General features: G+C 39.6%; 1 long non-coding RNA gene and 1 pseudogene across 1 annotated transcript in view; one reads left to right on the forward strand and one right to left on the reverse strand.

Moving 5' to 3' along the window:
• Positions 1–17391, forward strand: part of LOC134949060 (uncharacterized) — a 217327-nt gene that overhangs the window by 165179 nt on the left and 34757 nt on the right. The gene's annotated exons all lie outside the window — the stretch shown is intronic.
• On the reverse strand, positions 1504–1622 carry LOC134951681 (5S ribosomal RNA; annotated as a pseudogene).

Raw genomic sequence — 17391 nt, forward strand, 5'->3', positions numbered from 1 at the left:
TATGGTTGAATATACATGAAATTATACAGATTTTTTTGTAAAATAGTCTCACAATTTCCAGCTAAATTCGAGATGCAATCTGTTTAAGTTAATTCACAGCTTCACAAAGATACTTCAATTTGTATGTTGTGTAAAAAAGAAAATTTGACTTTGTCTAGAGAAAATGCGTAACTAAGAAACTGTTTCCAATGCATAGCAGCTATATTAGCAGTGAACACACAATGTGTTATTGTGAAGGGGTGAAAGGGCATTGACTTTTCTTGCTCTGAACTCTACAGTATATAATGCCACATTGCTACAAATGACTTTGGCATTTGATATAATATGTACTCAACAATTATTCAAAATGTTATTCGTTTATAACTAGATGCATGAATAAAAGGAAATTATTGTTTTAAATCAGTTTTCATTAAGGCAAATGTCATTTAGACCTGTGGTTTATAATAATGTCGTATAACAGTTTATTCAAGTGGGGTTTAACTAAAAAATATTATTTGTTAAATATCACAAATTAAGTGTATTTAGAAACCAATGCATATTCAAAAATGATCTTTTTTGTAGGATATAATTTTTGTATTTGTTTTTGTTTTGGAGTGTTTATTTTTGTTTTACAATTTTTTTCTTAAAGGAGATATTACTTTCTCTTTTATACATATTTACCTATGGTTTCACTTTATATTACATTTTTAGTAGCCAAATTTTTTAAATATTTTCCTTTCTCTTAATCAATAATCTGTACTGTTAAATTTGTTGTTCCGAATTCTTCTGTACAGTGAAAGCATACCTGTTAAATTATGTAATATAACCAATTCAAATGTGCATTTATTAACATACAGTACATATCATTCTTAAAAGAAAACTCGAAAAACATGTCTAAATGTGTAGTATTATGTAATATATTTGTGTAGGATAAATAGGGAAGTAAGAAAGAAAGGGCGACCCGGCACTGGTCATAACAAAGTCAAAATCTAATCTGGTGAAACCAAAATTTGGACAATTATGATTTTTACATATTAAATAATCAAATCTTCATCCAGTTTGGTGGTGTGCCCAGAACCAGGTAGAACATATTTCATGGTAAGAGAGAGAAGGCTCTTGTGTGGGCGCACTCTTATTTAATTGAAATAAATTTCAATAGGTTTCAATTAATCATGAACAATAATGTTAAAACATAACTTTAATGGATATTATTTAAAAAAAATTCATATGATTACCCATCGTAGAACATAGGATCCATAGTGAATATAGTGAAACAATAAAGAATAACATAGAAATAAAAATGTGGAAATGTTCTGGTCCTGTCTCACAAAATGTGATAAGAAAGGCTGTAGACACTTCAATGTCCTACACCCATTTCAGCCTGACCAGTACAGAAAATCTGTATGGCTGAAACCACGATGTGGTCAATTGTATATTATATCTGTATTGAACAGGTCAAAGAAATAATGCATGAGACATTACCCAGTTCATGCCAGTCACCAAAGGAATGATAAAATGATTCCTATTCTACAACACTGGGTATTCCCTGTGAGTCTCCTCCTCAGGTACTGACCCAGCCCAACACTGTTTAGCTTCCAAGATCGGACGAGATCGGGCACTGGCAGTGTGGTTTGATAGTAGAAAAGGTAGGTGGCTTGGACACCAATGAGAGTGCACCAATATAGGAGAATGTGACAGTTTGTCACGAAAGGTGTGGAAAATGGGTATGGGTGTATTGATATCAGGAGGAGGAGACTCACAGGGAATACCCAGTGTTGTAGAATAGGAATCATTTTATATGATGTGCGTTATATGACACCAACAGCAGTATCACCACTAGCTTCTATCCTTCAACAGCTTTATCTTGTGACTGCAAACTATAATTATTTAAGACCGTCTGCGTCTTCCACAGTTATAACACACTTGTGCATTCCTTTGGTGACCGGTATGAACTGGGTAATGTCTCATGCATTATTTCTTTGACCTGTTCAATACAGATATAATATACAATTGACCACATCGTGGTTTCAGCAATACAGTACTGGTCAGGCTGAAATGGGTGTAGGACATTGAAGTGTCTACAGCCTTTCTTATCACATTTCGTGCGACAGGACCAGAACATTTCCACATTTTTATTTCTATGTTATTCTTTATTGTTTCACTATATTCACTTTGGATCCTATGTTCTACGATGGGTAATCATATGAATTTTTTTTTAAAATAATATCCATTAAAGTTATGTTTTAACATTATTGTTCATGATTAATTGAAACCTATTGAAATGTATTTCAATTAAATAAGAGTGCGCCCACACAAGAGCCTTCTCTCTCTCTCTCTCTCTCTCTCTCTTACCATTAATAGGGAGGTAGTCAGATTCTTGACATCCCTTTTTAGCCTAAACAAAAAATATTTCAAACAATTTAACCATGTCGGCATTACAACTTTAAACACAATGCTTTACCATTGTGTTTATAATTATAATGCTGATATGGTTTCAATCCTTTAAATATCATTACAGTTGTATCTGCATTCTCCTGTTAACATGCTGACAATATTTTAACTGTCCTCAGCATGACTGTCAACAAATCATAGGTATCCCACTGAAGAACTTTGTGTCACTAATCTCACTCAGAAATTAGTGGTGTTCACTCAGAGATAGTGTACTAAAACTAGCTGTATATTGGTGTCACAAACTTTCCCAGGAGCGCCATAAGCATACTGGGATATTCACACTCTCATTACTACTCATGCATACATTTGAATATGATTTATAACGTTTTCACTCTAGTTTGTTTAAGCAGCTTCTTAGTGCTTTGTAATTCCACTCTCTCCACATTCCAATATTCATCGTAACCAAGTGAACCTTAACTTGAAATTAATGATTTATGGATATGTTGTAATAAATTAGTCTTAATACTTTGTTTGATTTGTAGGCACAAAGAGTGAATTTTAATTACACTGTTCTTTATATTGTATTCTGCTCTAATCATTATAAGATCATTAAGAGTTCCTCCAATTACTAATGTTTAGTACTTTAACAACTGAATAAATGTAATTTATTTTTTATTTAATTACTGTTAACTGATGTATTTATGTTCCGCATATACAACACTCTAAAGCCAATGTGAGATACATATTTTCTATAAGGATCAGTCCAAAGTGTTGCTTTACAAATTAAAACCCTCTGATGAACATAATTGGTACTCGCCTGTCACTGCACACATTGGAGCTGATACAGAGTTGATTGCAAGTCTGTTTGCATGAGGAATCATGTATGTTTTTGTACTGCAAATGGTCTGGAAACAAGAGCTGCTACAGACAATGAGAAATCTTAAGTATGTCAGTCAAAACTCCACATGCAACTGAAATGGTGTAACTATGCTTTAACTGGGTGTTATTACTTTAGTTCATCTCAGTGAGGGTATGCCAACAGTATTGTGCATTTGTATTCTCTGCATAGATACAATATGACTGTATTCAGATTTAGATATGCCAGCAGAACTCCTGTGTTTTGGTTTTGATTCTTAATCATTGTGTTTTGGATTTGGCTTTGGCGAAACCACTCTCAAGTTTTGTTTTGTTTTTATCTGGATTTCTTTATCTGGATTTCTTTACAAATTGATATGAACAGCTACAATTGCTTAACTTGGATGTTTGTACTTAGTATTGCAGCACAGTCTACAGCCCACACCATGTCCATACACTCTCCCATATGATATGGAACCTGAAATCATGAGGGAGGGACTGACATGCAATCCAAACACGCAAGATCAAACTTTGAGATCTGAGATCAGACGTTGATGGGAACCAGGACCCAGTTCTACTCGGAACTTTAAAGTGATCCGAGCTGGGAATTGGTTCGACTCAAAACCACAAAGTTTAGGTATGTTTAATTGTCAGCAAAAGCATACCACTCATCTCTAATTCAGATGGATCCTTTTGCACCATGGATAGGGCTAATGCACTGACATTGATGGTGACTATGAAAGCATTCTATAGAATTAAAGTCTAACGCTGCTACTCACCTCTGTTATTTTTACCAGCTGACACTAGAGTGTGCCAGATGGAACAAATGACTCCATTGTGTGCTGCAAGCTGTCACATGTGAAAGTGATACCTCAGTCAGATGTTACAGCCTTCTGACCTGCTGCTGCTAATATTAATAACACTGGTCTGACGGTTTCACACTTGCATATGAGAGAAGGAGCTGTGGAGAGTGGACTGGTAAGGGCAAATATGGACTGAAGGTAGAGAGTTGGGTAGGGGGAGATAGGGACTGGGGGAGAAAAACAGAGGGCGGGAGTGTCAGGGCAGATAGGGACTGGTAGTAAGAGATACAGATTTTTTCAATATAGTATTACATGTCTACAAATATTAAAGGATATGCTACTCCTCACTGATGTAATGCCACTAATGGCCACTGGAGGGTGCTCAATGGAGCTCCATTCAGGGGACGGACACATACACACACACGCCCCTATGTACACTGCACCCCCCCACATATAATATACTTATATACACTGCACCCACATCCTCTTCCATAAGTAGCGACTGCCCCCCCCCACCCCCCATAATCTGGCCCTGGTGACCATCATTTTGGTGAGCTTTTAACTAGTTTATACATATAGGCATGCTTCAGCCACATAAATATACACAGCTTTTCATAGAGTCAAATATATGGATTTAGATCTGTGTAATGCGGGAGCAATCAAGGCTAACTTGGGTTCACCTATGAATGCCCTACTTTTGAGTTGAACATGATAGTTTAAAATTAGAGATGTGTGCCAGACCATTTTTGATGGATTTGGATTTGGCTCTGATTCATTGTCTGGCTTTGGCTATGGATTTGGATTTGCCAAACCGCAATAAGTTGTTTTTTTTCCAAAAATTGTGAAAAAAGCTAAAATCACTCAATTTGGGCCTTTTTGTTTCTAGAGTATTATTAACCTCCATAACATTGATTTAAAATCATTTTCAGTCAATCTTGACCACCTCACAGCTTACGATATTATTTTCACCATTATTAGGCAAAGGCTGCAGTGATCCAGTTGGTTACTAAGCGACACAAACACATGGTAGTTTATAGCACATCTATGTAACATTGCCACACGGCAGTGGTAGAAGTTGGTGCAATGTGGAATTATCGTTGGGCCCACCCACATGCACAGTTTAAGAAACCAAGCACTTCAGCAACAGGGACTGACACTTTTGTGGCTGAAGTGCTTGCATTGTTTGGACCTCCACAAGACATTTTTTCGGAAGGAATACCTCTTATCTCTAATGAAGACTTTGATGATTAGGGTGTTAATTAAATTATAATCTTGTACAAATTAATTTCATGAACTCACCACAAGTGACGTAACATGGAGGAGGTACCTAGATGGCTTACAGATTCTACCTTTAATAACTTTGGCCTCACAAGTGGAGCAGATGCCTTCACAAACATTGTCAGCTTTTGGGTAAAAATAATCCCACACCCACGAGGTAGCTTTTTGGTCTTATGCCCAGGCATCACAATGGCTTTCTTTTTATCACGGGCAAGAACTGCAGTCAATGGTGGCTGATTTAAAAAACAACATCAAAATCCTCAGTGTCAGATAGTAGTAGTACACACATATCTCCCTCATCCTGTTTCACTTCCATGGATGCATCCTCATTTTCTATTATACCCAAATTTTCTATTATACCCTCATCTATTATACCCTCATCACCATCTGTACTTGTGCTGCTCCCCACATGTGCAGATGGTGCAGAATTGGTAGAAGGAGGTGAAAAAGGCCTCTCTATGAGGACAGCGTGAGTAATGTCAGACTCACACATAGCTAATATGGACATCCCTAAATGTTACTCAGGAATGTTTAACGGTTCTGAACACACAGTTTGTTCTAATGCCTTAGTGGTTTTAATTCTTTGAACCTCTTCTAGACTCTCAGTGAAAAGTTCTTGCATCGTCATGAGAGGCAGAAGAAGATGCCTCACTGACAGTTGCAGAACTACCACTGAGAAATAGAGACAAGACCTGAGTCTCTCCATGCCACTGCATGTGGTGAATGTCATGTTGGCAATTTTATGTTTATCTGCACCAAACCTACCCTTTAATAAGAGGTGTCTTTTTCTTTAACACTGTATACTTGGATTTGGATTTTAGACCTAGACCCGCTGTGCCCATGAGCATCGGCTTTAGAAGGTAACATTGATGAACTAGCATCGTCATTATGACTGGTGGTAGCAGCTGCTGCACTAGTATTTGGGTGTTCTTCTCTAAATTGATAGTTATCCATTTGTCAAGTCGCAGATCACTGCGTGGATCACAGGGCTTGTAGATGTACATGAACAAAGCACACTAGAGTAGAGTACACCATCCAGTACAAACAATGTATATATTATAGTAACATAGTAACATAGTAACATAGTATCTAAGGTTGAAAAAAGACAATTGTCCATCGGGTTCAACCTATTTGTGGTCTCCTATGCACGATTATTTTGTATAAAATTTTGACTGAAGTTGCTGACTGCCGTTCCGATTAACACCTCTTTTTTATAATAACCATAGTGCATGACTATACCCCGCAACTCTGGATATCCTTATCCATTAGGAATTTATCTAACCCATTCTTAAAGGTGTTGACTGAGTTGGCCATTACAACTCCCTCAGGCAGGGAATTCCAAACACGTATCGTCCTTACCATAAAAAAGCCTTTACGTCGTATTGTGTGGAATCTCCTCTCCTCTAACCTGAGTGAGTGTCCACGAGTTCTCTGTGTTGATCTAACCAAAAACAGGTCCTGCGCAAGATCTGTATATTGTCCCCTTATATATTTGTAAATGTTGATCATGTCCCCTCTTAATCTCCTCTTTTCCAGTGTAAACATGCCTAGTCTTGCAAGCCTTTCCTCGTATCACAGCATCTCCATACCCTTAATTAGTTTGTTCGCCCGCCTTTGATCCTTTTCTAGCTTCAAGATATCCTTTTTGTAGTAAGGTGCCCAGAATTGTACACAGTATTCAAGATGTGGCCTCACAAGTGATTTATATAGCGGGAGTATAATACTCTCGTCCCTAGCATCATTTCCCCGTTTTATGCATGCTAATATCTTATTAGCCTTCTTTGCTGCAGTCCTACTTTGGGTACTACTGCTTAGTTTGCTATCTATGAGGACACCTAAGTCCTTTTCCAGTACAGAATACCCTAATTTTACCCCATTTAGTAGGTAGGTGTTATTTTTGTTCTTGTTACCACAGTGCATTACCTTACACTTGTCTGTATTGAAGCGCATTCTTCATTTCGCTGCCCAAGCTTCTAATTTAACTAAGTAATTCTAAAGCGACTCAGCATCCCCCTCCGCATTTATAACTTTACACAATTTGGTATCATCTGCAAAAATTTACACCATGCTCTCTAGACCTTCTGTTAGGTCGTTAATGAAAATATTGAACAATAGCGGTCCTAATACTGAGCCTTGCGGCACACCACTTAGCACTTCAGTCCAAGTTGAAAAAGATCTATTAACCACAACGCGCTGCTCCCTATTATCTAACCAGTTTTTGACCCAAGTGCATATTGTGCTTCCTAGCCCTGATTCTTGTAGCTTGTAGATAAGTCTCATGTGTGGTACAGTATCGAACGCTTTGGCAAAATCTAAAAAGATTACATCCACCTCTTTACCCTGATCTAGGTTTGCGCTTACTATTTCATAAAAGCCAAGTAAGTTGGTTTGACAGGATCTGTCCTTCATAAACCCATGTTGATTCCTTTTAATGACCTTATACATAATAATATACATTCGCTATGTGAATGGGATGCACAAGAAGATGCTGCTGATTAAACTGTTATACAGTATGTCTGTATTCTGTGTGTGTCTGCATCTGTAACTACGAAATGGTAAAGTACAGTGTTTGCGTCCTATTCGCATCATTTTGTGAATAAGATGCATTTTAGTTGAAAAAGTTGCACATAAACACGATTGGTGCTACAGAGTCATGCCACGGCATGGCATGACTAGAAGGGCTGTTTAATGTACCTGTACATGGAGGTTAGATGGAAGTAGATACATCTGTATATAATTTTTAGGATATAGGAGACAAGAAAAGTCAACATGCATAAATACTGTGCGGAAGGGTCGGATTGGCCATGGGCCTCATCAGGTATTTTCCTAGAAGACCAGTCGCCTGATGAGGCTATACACACAACAATATCACCATTCAGTCCACAGGCACTGATATCCTACACAATGAACAGAAATTCCCAATGGAAATATAGTTTTTCATCTTTTTAGCACTTTGTGTCTCCACAAACATACACATTTTTTTATAAAAATACAATAGTGTAATACTGCAATAACAATGCGGAGTCTAAATAAATTTAAGTGGGGAAGACTCATACCAAAAGCAGTAGTCTACCATTCCAGTAGACAATATTCACATGTATTGGAGAAGGTTACAGTATAACTTTAATGGATTATTTTTCCACCTTTCGCCTTCCTCTAGACTTCAACTATATCAAATCATCACCACCAGGAATTAAAAAAACTGGTATAGTGTAAAACATAACATAACAATATAAAATTACAGGGTAGGGATTGGATTCTCATCGTGTGCAACTGTCTACCCAGAATAAGTAGACCAACAAGGCATAGATTTGTTAAGCCAGGTTTCCCCGAAACCACTGTCGTCACTGCTTTGGTCCACTTCAATTCGTCCCTCCTTTAAAAGATATTTGCTGATGCATTCCCATACTATCCACTATCTTTTTCTAGGCATAGATGTATAGTCACCCAGGGCAGATATTTATACCACCACTCACATGCAATTCCCCAATTAAGAGTAAAACGTAATTCCAGACATATACTTCCTTCTTGCTAATTGGTCCATATCTAAACCTCTCATGTCCATTCCTCAAGGTCCAGTATTGGTGTTACGTCACTCCTACACTAATCATTCCTGCTGTGCACCATCTGGAATGATCTCCACTTTCTTCCGCCCATGCCCGGAAGTGGGTGCTTACTGCTTTCATTCCAGCTGCGTGTCAAGCATCCGTAACTTCCAGTGACATACTTTCAGCAATCGTGGGTATTGTTTAGCGTGGCATGTGATCCTTTAGTTAATGGTCTGCAGTCCTCAATCACAATGGCCGCCATCTTTGGTAGGACATTCTTGGTCTTTAAACACAGGATTCACCATTTTCATGATATTAGAAATGATTAAATATATAAGTTTTTGGCAATCGATATTTCATTATTGCACATACCTTAATCACATTATATTGTTCAACATTCAATTATTGCACAAACCCTAGTTTCATCATAAAAGCCATTATAAAAATAATTTTAATTCATAGTCCTTATTCAAGTCCATAGGAGCTAGTGTATTGCAATTGTAAATCATGGACATTTCAAAGTTAGCTAATTTAATCGCAATAATCCCCTCCTCTTATGTCAGTAGACACCTTCTTTAAAGCAAAAATGTTTTTAACATGTCTAGTATCCATAGATTGTAAGATTGCATGCAGGGCATTCCTATCTCTGACTGTTTGTTATTACCCAGTTTTGTCTTATCATTGTGACCAGTTGTAAAGTGCAACGGAATTTGCGGTGCTATATAAAAACTGTTAATAAACAAATAAATAAATAAATAAATAAATAATTAATTAATAGTATCACAGTTGCGGATTTCTTTAAAGTTCTTTGATAGAGCATGAGTTTCCAGTCCTTTCTGGATATTCTGGAGATGTTTGCCTAATCTGATTTTTAAGTCTCTACTGGTCTTACCTATATAAAACTTTCCACACATGCATTATATTCCATAAATTACATTGAAAGAATGGCATGTTAAAAAAATCCCTAATTTTGGCGTTATTTTTATAAATCTTAATCTCTCTAAATTTTTGCCCCAAATTATTGGGAATCCCCTTGCATCCCAAACATAACCCACATCTTAAAAAAACAGTTGATAAAACTGTGGTTTTCTTTGGTGACACTGGGCACAAACTCTTTACCAATTTGAACTTTAGATTAGGTGCCCTCCTGAAAATACTACTTGGGATGTTCGGCAGATCACCCCCTATTATTGGGTCCTTCTTTAAAACCTTACAATGTTTTTTAAAAATATTTTTTACTTGATGATGTTGAGATGTATAATTTGTTATAAACAACCATTTATACTTATCCCTATTCTTTTGTTCAACCTTCTTCGGTTCTTCTTTTCTAGAAGATCATTTCTTTCTATTTTCACAACTTTCTCTAAGGTGCTGGAAATGTCTTGATCATCTTAGCCACACACTTTAAAACTTGATTTCGTCTCATTAGCTTGTTTTAAAAAATTATGTTATCAATACAATTTCTCTTCAATCGTTTAAATTGCCCCAAAGGGATAGAATCTATCCACCTACTGTATTATGGTGGCAGCTTTCTTTGTCTATATACGACCTAATGAGGCTAACTATGGAGAATACCATTTGGGGTTAATAATGCTGGATGGGGTTATCATGATGCTGAAGTAGAAAAATATTTTTGTAGAGGGGTTAACTAATGAAAATACACCTATAGTCCAGACTATTACTTGTATGGAGGAGCAGCAGTGTACTATTTTATAAGTAAAAAGCTGAAGGCTGCTGCTTCTCAATGTGAGAGATTGATGCACAGTGTGTGTGTGTGTGTTACTGTATGAGGGTATGTTGGTGCTCTCTTCTCCTATACACTCTCCAGGTACTGACTGCTACCCCAGAAATAACTCCTTGGCTCAGAAAACTGGGACAGATTCTCTCCTGAGAAGAGGGATAAGTGAGTCCTGCAGGGCAAATGTAGTCAGTCCACCGCCCTGGGATGGGAGTACACCTATTATCTGGCAGGAGAAATAAGTGGTGCAGGGAGCCCAACCAGTGACAGCTGTTCACACTACTACTGCTCTCACCTCTGTCTGTGTAGTAGTTCTCCTTCCTATCTGCAGCGGGTCACCATCTCTGCTCTCCGATGCAGCTGCCATCTCTGCCCTCGGCCTCAGTCTCAGTGCCGCCGAGCTCTGGTGTCTTCCTGGACTTCTTTAATTGGTCACCAGAGCATGAGGCATGCCCCCCACTGTGAGGCATACCTCACATAGCTCTTTTCTCTGCTGTACTAATGGCCACTATGTAGCCCCGCACCCAGCTCTGCAAGCAATGTCTGACTATACAAAGCTGAGGCAGAGCTCTTACTGCCTCATTTCTTCAAAAGATAGAAACAATAAGAGTGGGTGCTAGTGTACTGGATGTGAGACACTCAATATTACAATTGCAGGTACTTAACACGAACTGCCGCTTCAACTCTGAGGTGGTGGTGAACCTCAGAACATTGAAAGAACACAAAAAGATGCACTGTCCTTGAAAGTACCATGCAATAATTTTTTTTTATTTATGTTTAAAAAATATATATAAATTTCCTAGTCACAACGAATTAAAAACATACACAATAAAAAATCACACTTTATAGAGCCAATAAACCTAACACTGAAAGTCAAGCAATGTGTATCAATTTAGTGATAAAGGAAGAACAGATGAATATCCATGTAACTGGTTTCTTCTTTGTTACTATGTAGCATCAATAATGTGACACACTTTCAAAATATTAAAGTTCCACACGGTGAGATTGCACAATACTCAGTTGGTGTTCATTATGCATTAATTGTTGGAAAAAGGCATCCCGTTACATTATTATAAGAATCAGTTTGTTTCATAAACTCCGCATTAAGATGAATGATTATTCCAATTTATCAGTTATAGGTAGTATAAAAGCCGCTCACTGAATAGTTGAATCATCAATATGTATTGACTCCCAATGGTCAATTAGGGGCATGCTTACCCCAGCTTAGTGTAAAATGGTTAGTGCAATATACCTCATGTTGCTGGCGCCGTCTTGCCTAGCACTTGTGGAGCGGGGACCAGAGCTGAAAGGAGCAATGCGTCCTCCTGTTGCTGGCACCGGTTGCTCCAGCATGTATGGAATGAAGACCTGAAGTTAACAGAGACGGTGCCTCCTCCTCGTGCTGGCGCCAGTCAGCCACATACATAGAGCAGTAACGGAGCTAACAAAAATACAATAACGGGAGCTTGTAGTCACTGCCGTTGTGGATCAGTCTGCATACATCAAGAAGCAGTGGTACTTGACGCGTTTCTCAGCCACTGAGAGAGGGGCTGTTTCTTCAGAAGTCCCACCTGTTAAACTTAGTAGCTATTTATACTCTAATAGGCTCCTTAATAGAAAAGCACAGCCTCCTGTAATTAAAATCTGCAACCTTAGTAAAAGAGTATTAAAATTAACTCTTTAGTAGTAGCTTAAACATTTAATTTAACATATGAACTAGTAATAAATCACAAAAGTATTCATGTATAATGGAGTAAATTTAGTAAATAAATATTTAATAAATAAATATTATTAGCAGTGTCTCACAGGGATCGGTACTAAATCCCACTGGACGGGATCCCGGCGGTCGAAATACAGATGCCGGAATCCCGACAGGGATGGCGAGCGGAACGCAGCCCCTTGCGAGCTCGCTGTGCTCGCTACGCTATGGGATGGTGCCTCGCTACGCTCGGCACACTAATTTCTTTTCCCTCTATGGGTGATCTTTTGATTACTAAGCACACTTGTCATTTAACTTTGCATGACATTGGTTCTCATAATACCTGAGGCATGACTCATTCTGTAATGGAATGGTAGGTGGAGGTCCGAAAGGTGATGGTATGTTGTATTTTTGTATGTCCTGATATATATACATATATATAGAGAGATATCGATACAACCATGAGTCAGTGTTGAAAGGTAATCAGTTCACTTCCAACATGGACTCCTGATTGCATTGATTTTGACAAGTACCTGCCTGTACTTTTTAGCATTGAGGACACCATTAAATGTGACCAAATCCCCAACTCCATTTGAAAAATGCAGTTCCAAACTTGCAAACTTCCTTCTGTTACAGCCAATTGTTTAAAATTTTGACTCATGATTGCAGAGCATCAGCTCAGAACTGGCAGAAACCAGTGGGACCCACGTACACCTATCTACTGTTCATAAAAGTTTGTCCAGAAGTGGTCTTCATGTAAGCATTGTGGCCAAAAAGCCATACTTTAAATATGAAAACAAGGCCAAGCAACTCAACTTTGTAAGAAAACATAAGAACTGGGGTGCAGAAAAATGGCAGCAGGTGCTCTGGACTGATGAGTAAAAAATTTGGCTGTAAGAGTTTGTTCACCGAAGGGCTGAATAGTGTTACAATAATGAGTGTCTGCAGGCAACATTGAACCATGGTGGAGATTCCTTGCATATTTGGGGCTGCATTTCAGCAAATGGAGTTGGGGATGTGGTCAGGATTAATGGTGTCCTCAATGCTGAGAAAGACAGGCAGGTACTTATCCATCATGCAATACTATCAGGGAGGCATCTGATTGACTCCAAATTTATAATGCAGCAGAGCAATGACCACAAACATACAGCCAATGTCATTAAAAAATGTCTTTAGTGTAAAGAAGAACAAGGAGTCCTGGAATTGATGATATGGCCACCATAGAGCCCTGATCTCAACATCATTGAGTCAGTCTGGGATTACATGAAGAGACAGAAGTATTTGAACAGGCCTACGTCCATAGAAGATGTATACTGTATATACTGTATACACTGTACACACACAGTACTGTGCAAAAGTTTTAGGCAGGTGTGCTTCAATTGTTGCAACGTAAGAATACTTTCAAAAATAGAAGTGTTAATTGTTTATTTTTCTCAATTAACAAAATGCAAAGTGAATGAACAGAAGATAAATCTAAATCAAATCAATATTTGTGATGGAGGCTTAAAACTGGATGAGGAACAGCCAAACTTTGCTACAAAGGTGGGGTTGTGAAAGATCGTTTCATGCCACAGGTCATACACCTTGGCAAGAATGAGCACAGGAATAAGACACAAGGCAGTTACTTAATAGGCAAGGTCTCTCACAGGCAAAGATTCATTGTCGTTCACCTTGACAAAGGGGCAGTTGTGCCCCGAAACATTGGTATGTCACTTTGTGTACAATACACCTGAAATCTTTTGAAATCTCTGAGTGCCGCTGCTTCCATTGAATTGGGAATTATATATATGTGTTCTTAATACAGATGGAAACACCAAAACGTTGAATGGAGAACTGACTCATTAGTCATTCATCTGAATTGTATGAAGACGCGTGAGTGCCGCCGTTTTGTCTATTCTATGTTTGGGGATTACATGACCCTGGAGGGCACCAGGGCACCAAGGAACTTTTAGCACAGGGGTGCCGGCATTTATGTTTATTTATATTAGTGTAACCACCTCAATAGGCCAATCATGTATTCAGTAGGAATCAGTATGAAATCCTACCGACGGGATCCCGGCGGTCGGAATCCCGACACCAGAATCCCAACTGGCACAATCCCGATAGGGGGGCAAGCGCAATGCAGCCACTTGCAGGCTCTCTGTGCTCAGCACACTAATTTATTCTCCCTCTGTGGACACCCACAGAGGGAGAATATGTCGGGATTGTGCCGGTCGGGATTCCGGTGTTGGGATTTCGACCGCCGGGATTCCCCAAGGCAGGATCTTGACCGCATCGCATTCAATATACCAGAAGTCTTTCTTTGATGCATAGCACCCTAGGATAGAAACCCTCTCACCTAGACAAGTCACTCAAAAAACAATAACAGTTAATATCAAACAATGATGTTTTATTGGATCAGCAATATAAAAATGTCATTTAAAATGACAACTCTAAATGGATCCATATAAATGTCATGATACAATTGATGGTATGTATCTCCCCTCACCTTAGCAAAGGTGTGAGATCTAGGTGGAGATTGTTATTGTAACGACACAATAGACACCTTTAGATACCTTTTTTGTTGTTATTGATAGATAGATAGATAGATAGATAGATAGATAGATAGATAGATAGATAGATAGATAGATATCTTAGAGATGTGCACTTGAAATTTTTCGGGTTTTGTGTTTTGGTTTTTGGTTCGGTTCCGCGGCCGTGTTTTGGGTTCGACCGCGTTTTGGCAAAACCTCACCGAATTTTTTTTGTCGGATTCGGGTGTGTTTTGGATTCGGGTGTTTTTTTCAAAAAACACTAAAAAACAGCTTAAATCATATAATTTGGGGGTCATTTTAATCCCAAAGTATTATTAACCTCAAAAACCATAATTTCCACTCATTTTCAGTCTCTTCTGAATACCTCACACCTCACAATATTATTTTTAGTCCTAAAATTTGCACCGAGGTCGCTGGATGACTAAGCTAAGCGACCCTAGTGGCCGACACAAACACCTGGCCCATCTTGGAGTGTCACTGCAGTGTCACGCAGGATGGCCCTTCCAAAAAACACTCCCCAAACAGCACATGATGCAAAGAAAAAAAGAGGCGCAATGAGGTAGCTGTGTGAGTAAGCTAAGCGACCCTAGTGGCCGACACAAACACCTGGCCCATCTAGGAGTGGCACTGCAGTGTCACGCAGGATGGCCCTTCCAAAAAACACTCCCCAAACAGCACATGACGCAAATAAAAATGAAAGAAAAAAGAGGTGCAAGATGGAATTGTCCTTGGGCCCTCCCACCCACCCTTATGTTGTATAAACAGGACATGCACACTTTAACCAACCAATCATTTCAGTGACAGGGTCTGCCACACGACTGTGACTGAAATGACGGGTTGGTTTGGACCCCCACCGAAAAAGAAGCAATTAATCTCTCCTTGCACAAACTGGCTCTACAGAGGCAAGATGTCCACCTCATCATCATCCTCCGATATATCACCGTGAACATCCCGCTCCTCACAGATTATCAATTCGTCCCCACTGGAATCCACCATCTCAGCTCCCTGTGTACTTTGTGGAGGCAATTGCTGCTGGTCAATGTCTCCACGGAGGAATTGATTATAATTCATTTTAATGAACATCATCTTCTCCACATTTTCTGGAAGTAACCTCATACGCCAATTGCTGACAAGGTGAGCGGCGGCACTAAACACTCTTTCGGAGTACACACTTGTGGGAGGGCAACTTAGGTAGAATAAAGCCAGTTTGTGCAAGGGCCTCCAAATTGCCTCTTTTTCCTGCCAGTATAAGTACGGACTGTCTGACGTGCCTACTTGGATGCGGTCACTCATATAATCCTCCACCATTCTTTCAATGGTGAGAGAATCATATGCAGTGACAGTAGACGACATGTCCGTAATCGTTGTCAGGTCCTTCAGTCCGGACCAGATGTCAGCATCAGCAGTCGCTCCAGACTGCCCTGCATCACCGCCAGCGGGTGGGCTCGGAATTCTGAGCCTTTTCCTCGCACCCCCAGTTGCGGGAGAATGTGAAGGAGGAGATGTTGACAGGTCGCGTTCCGCTTGACTTGACAATTTTGTCACCAGCAGGTCTTTGAACCCCAGCAGACTTGTGTCTGCCGGAAAGAGAGATCCAAGGTAGGTTTTAAATCTAGGATCGAGCACGGTGGCCAAAATGTAGTGCTCTGATTTCAACAGATTGACCACCCGTGAATCCTTGTTAAGCGAATTAAGGGCTCCATCCACAAGTCCCACATGCCTGGGACTTCACGTGTGGCAAGTTCAAAGGGTTGCAGAACCTTGCACAACGTTGAAATCATTCTCCACTGCGCTTGAGACAGGTACATTCCACCTCCTATATCGTGCTCAATTGTATAGGCTTGAATGGCCTTTTGCTGCTCCTCCAACCTCTGAAGCATAGATAGGGTTGAATTCCACCTCGTTACCACTTCTTGCTTCAGATGATGGCAGGGCAGGTTCAGGCGTTTTTGGTGGTGCTCCAGTCTTCTGTACGTGGTGCCTGTACGCCGAAAGTGTCCCGCAATTCTTCTGCCCACCGACAGCATCTCTTGCACGCCCCTGTCGTTTTTTAAAAAATTCTGCACCACCAAATTCAAGGTATGTGCAAAACATGGGACGTGCTGGAATTTGCCCATATTTAATGCACACACAATATTGCTGGCGTTGTCCGATGCCACAAATCCACAGGAGAGTCCAATTGGGGTAAGCCATTCCGCGATGATCTTCCTCAGTTGCCGTAAGAGGTTTTCAGCTGTGTGCGTATTCTGGAAACCGGTGATACAATGCGTAGCCTGCCTAGGAAAGAGTTGGCGTTTGCGAGATGCTGCTACTGGTGCCGCCGCTGCTGTTCTTGCGGCGGGAGTCCATACATCTACCCAGTGGGCTGTCACAGTCATATAGTCCTGACCCTGCCCTGCTCCACTTGTCCACATGTCCGTGGTTAAGTGGACATTGGGTACAACTGCATTTTTTAGGACACTGGTGAGTCTTTTTCTGACGTCCGTGTACATTCTCGGTATCGCATGCCTAGAGAAGTGGAACCTAGATGGTATTTGGTAACGGGGGCACACTACCTCAAGAAATT

This window comes from Pseudophryne corroboree, chromosome 8, assembly GCF_028390025.1.
Source record: "Pseudophryne corroboree isolate aPseCor3 chromosome 8, aPseCor3.hap2, whole genome shotgun sequence".
NCBI classification, from domain to species: Eukaryota; Metazoa; Chordata; class Amphibia; order Anura; family Myobatrachidae; genus Pseudophryne; species Pseudophryne corroboree.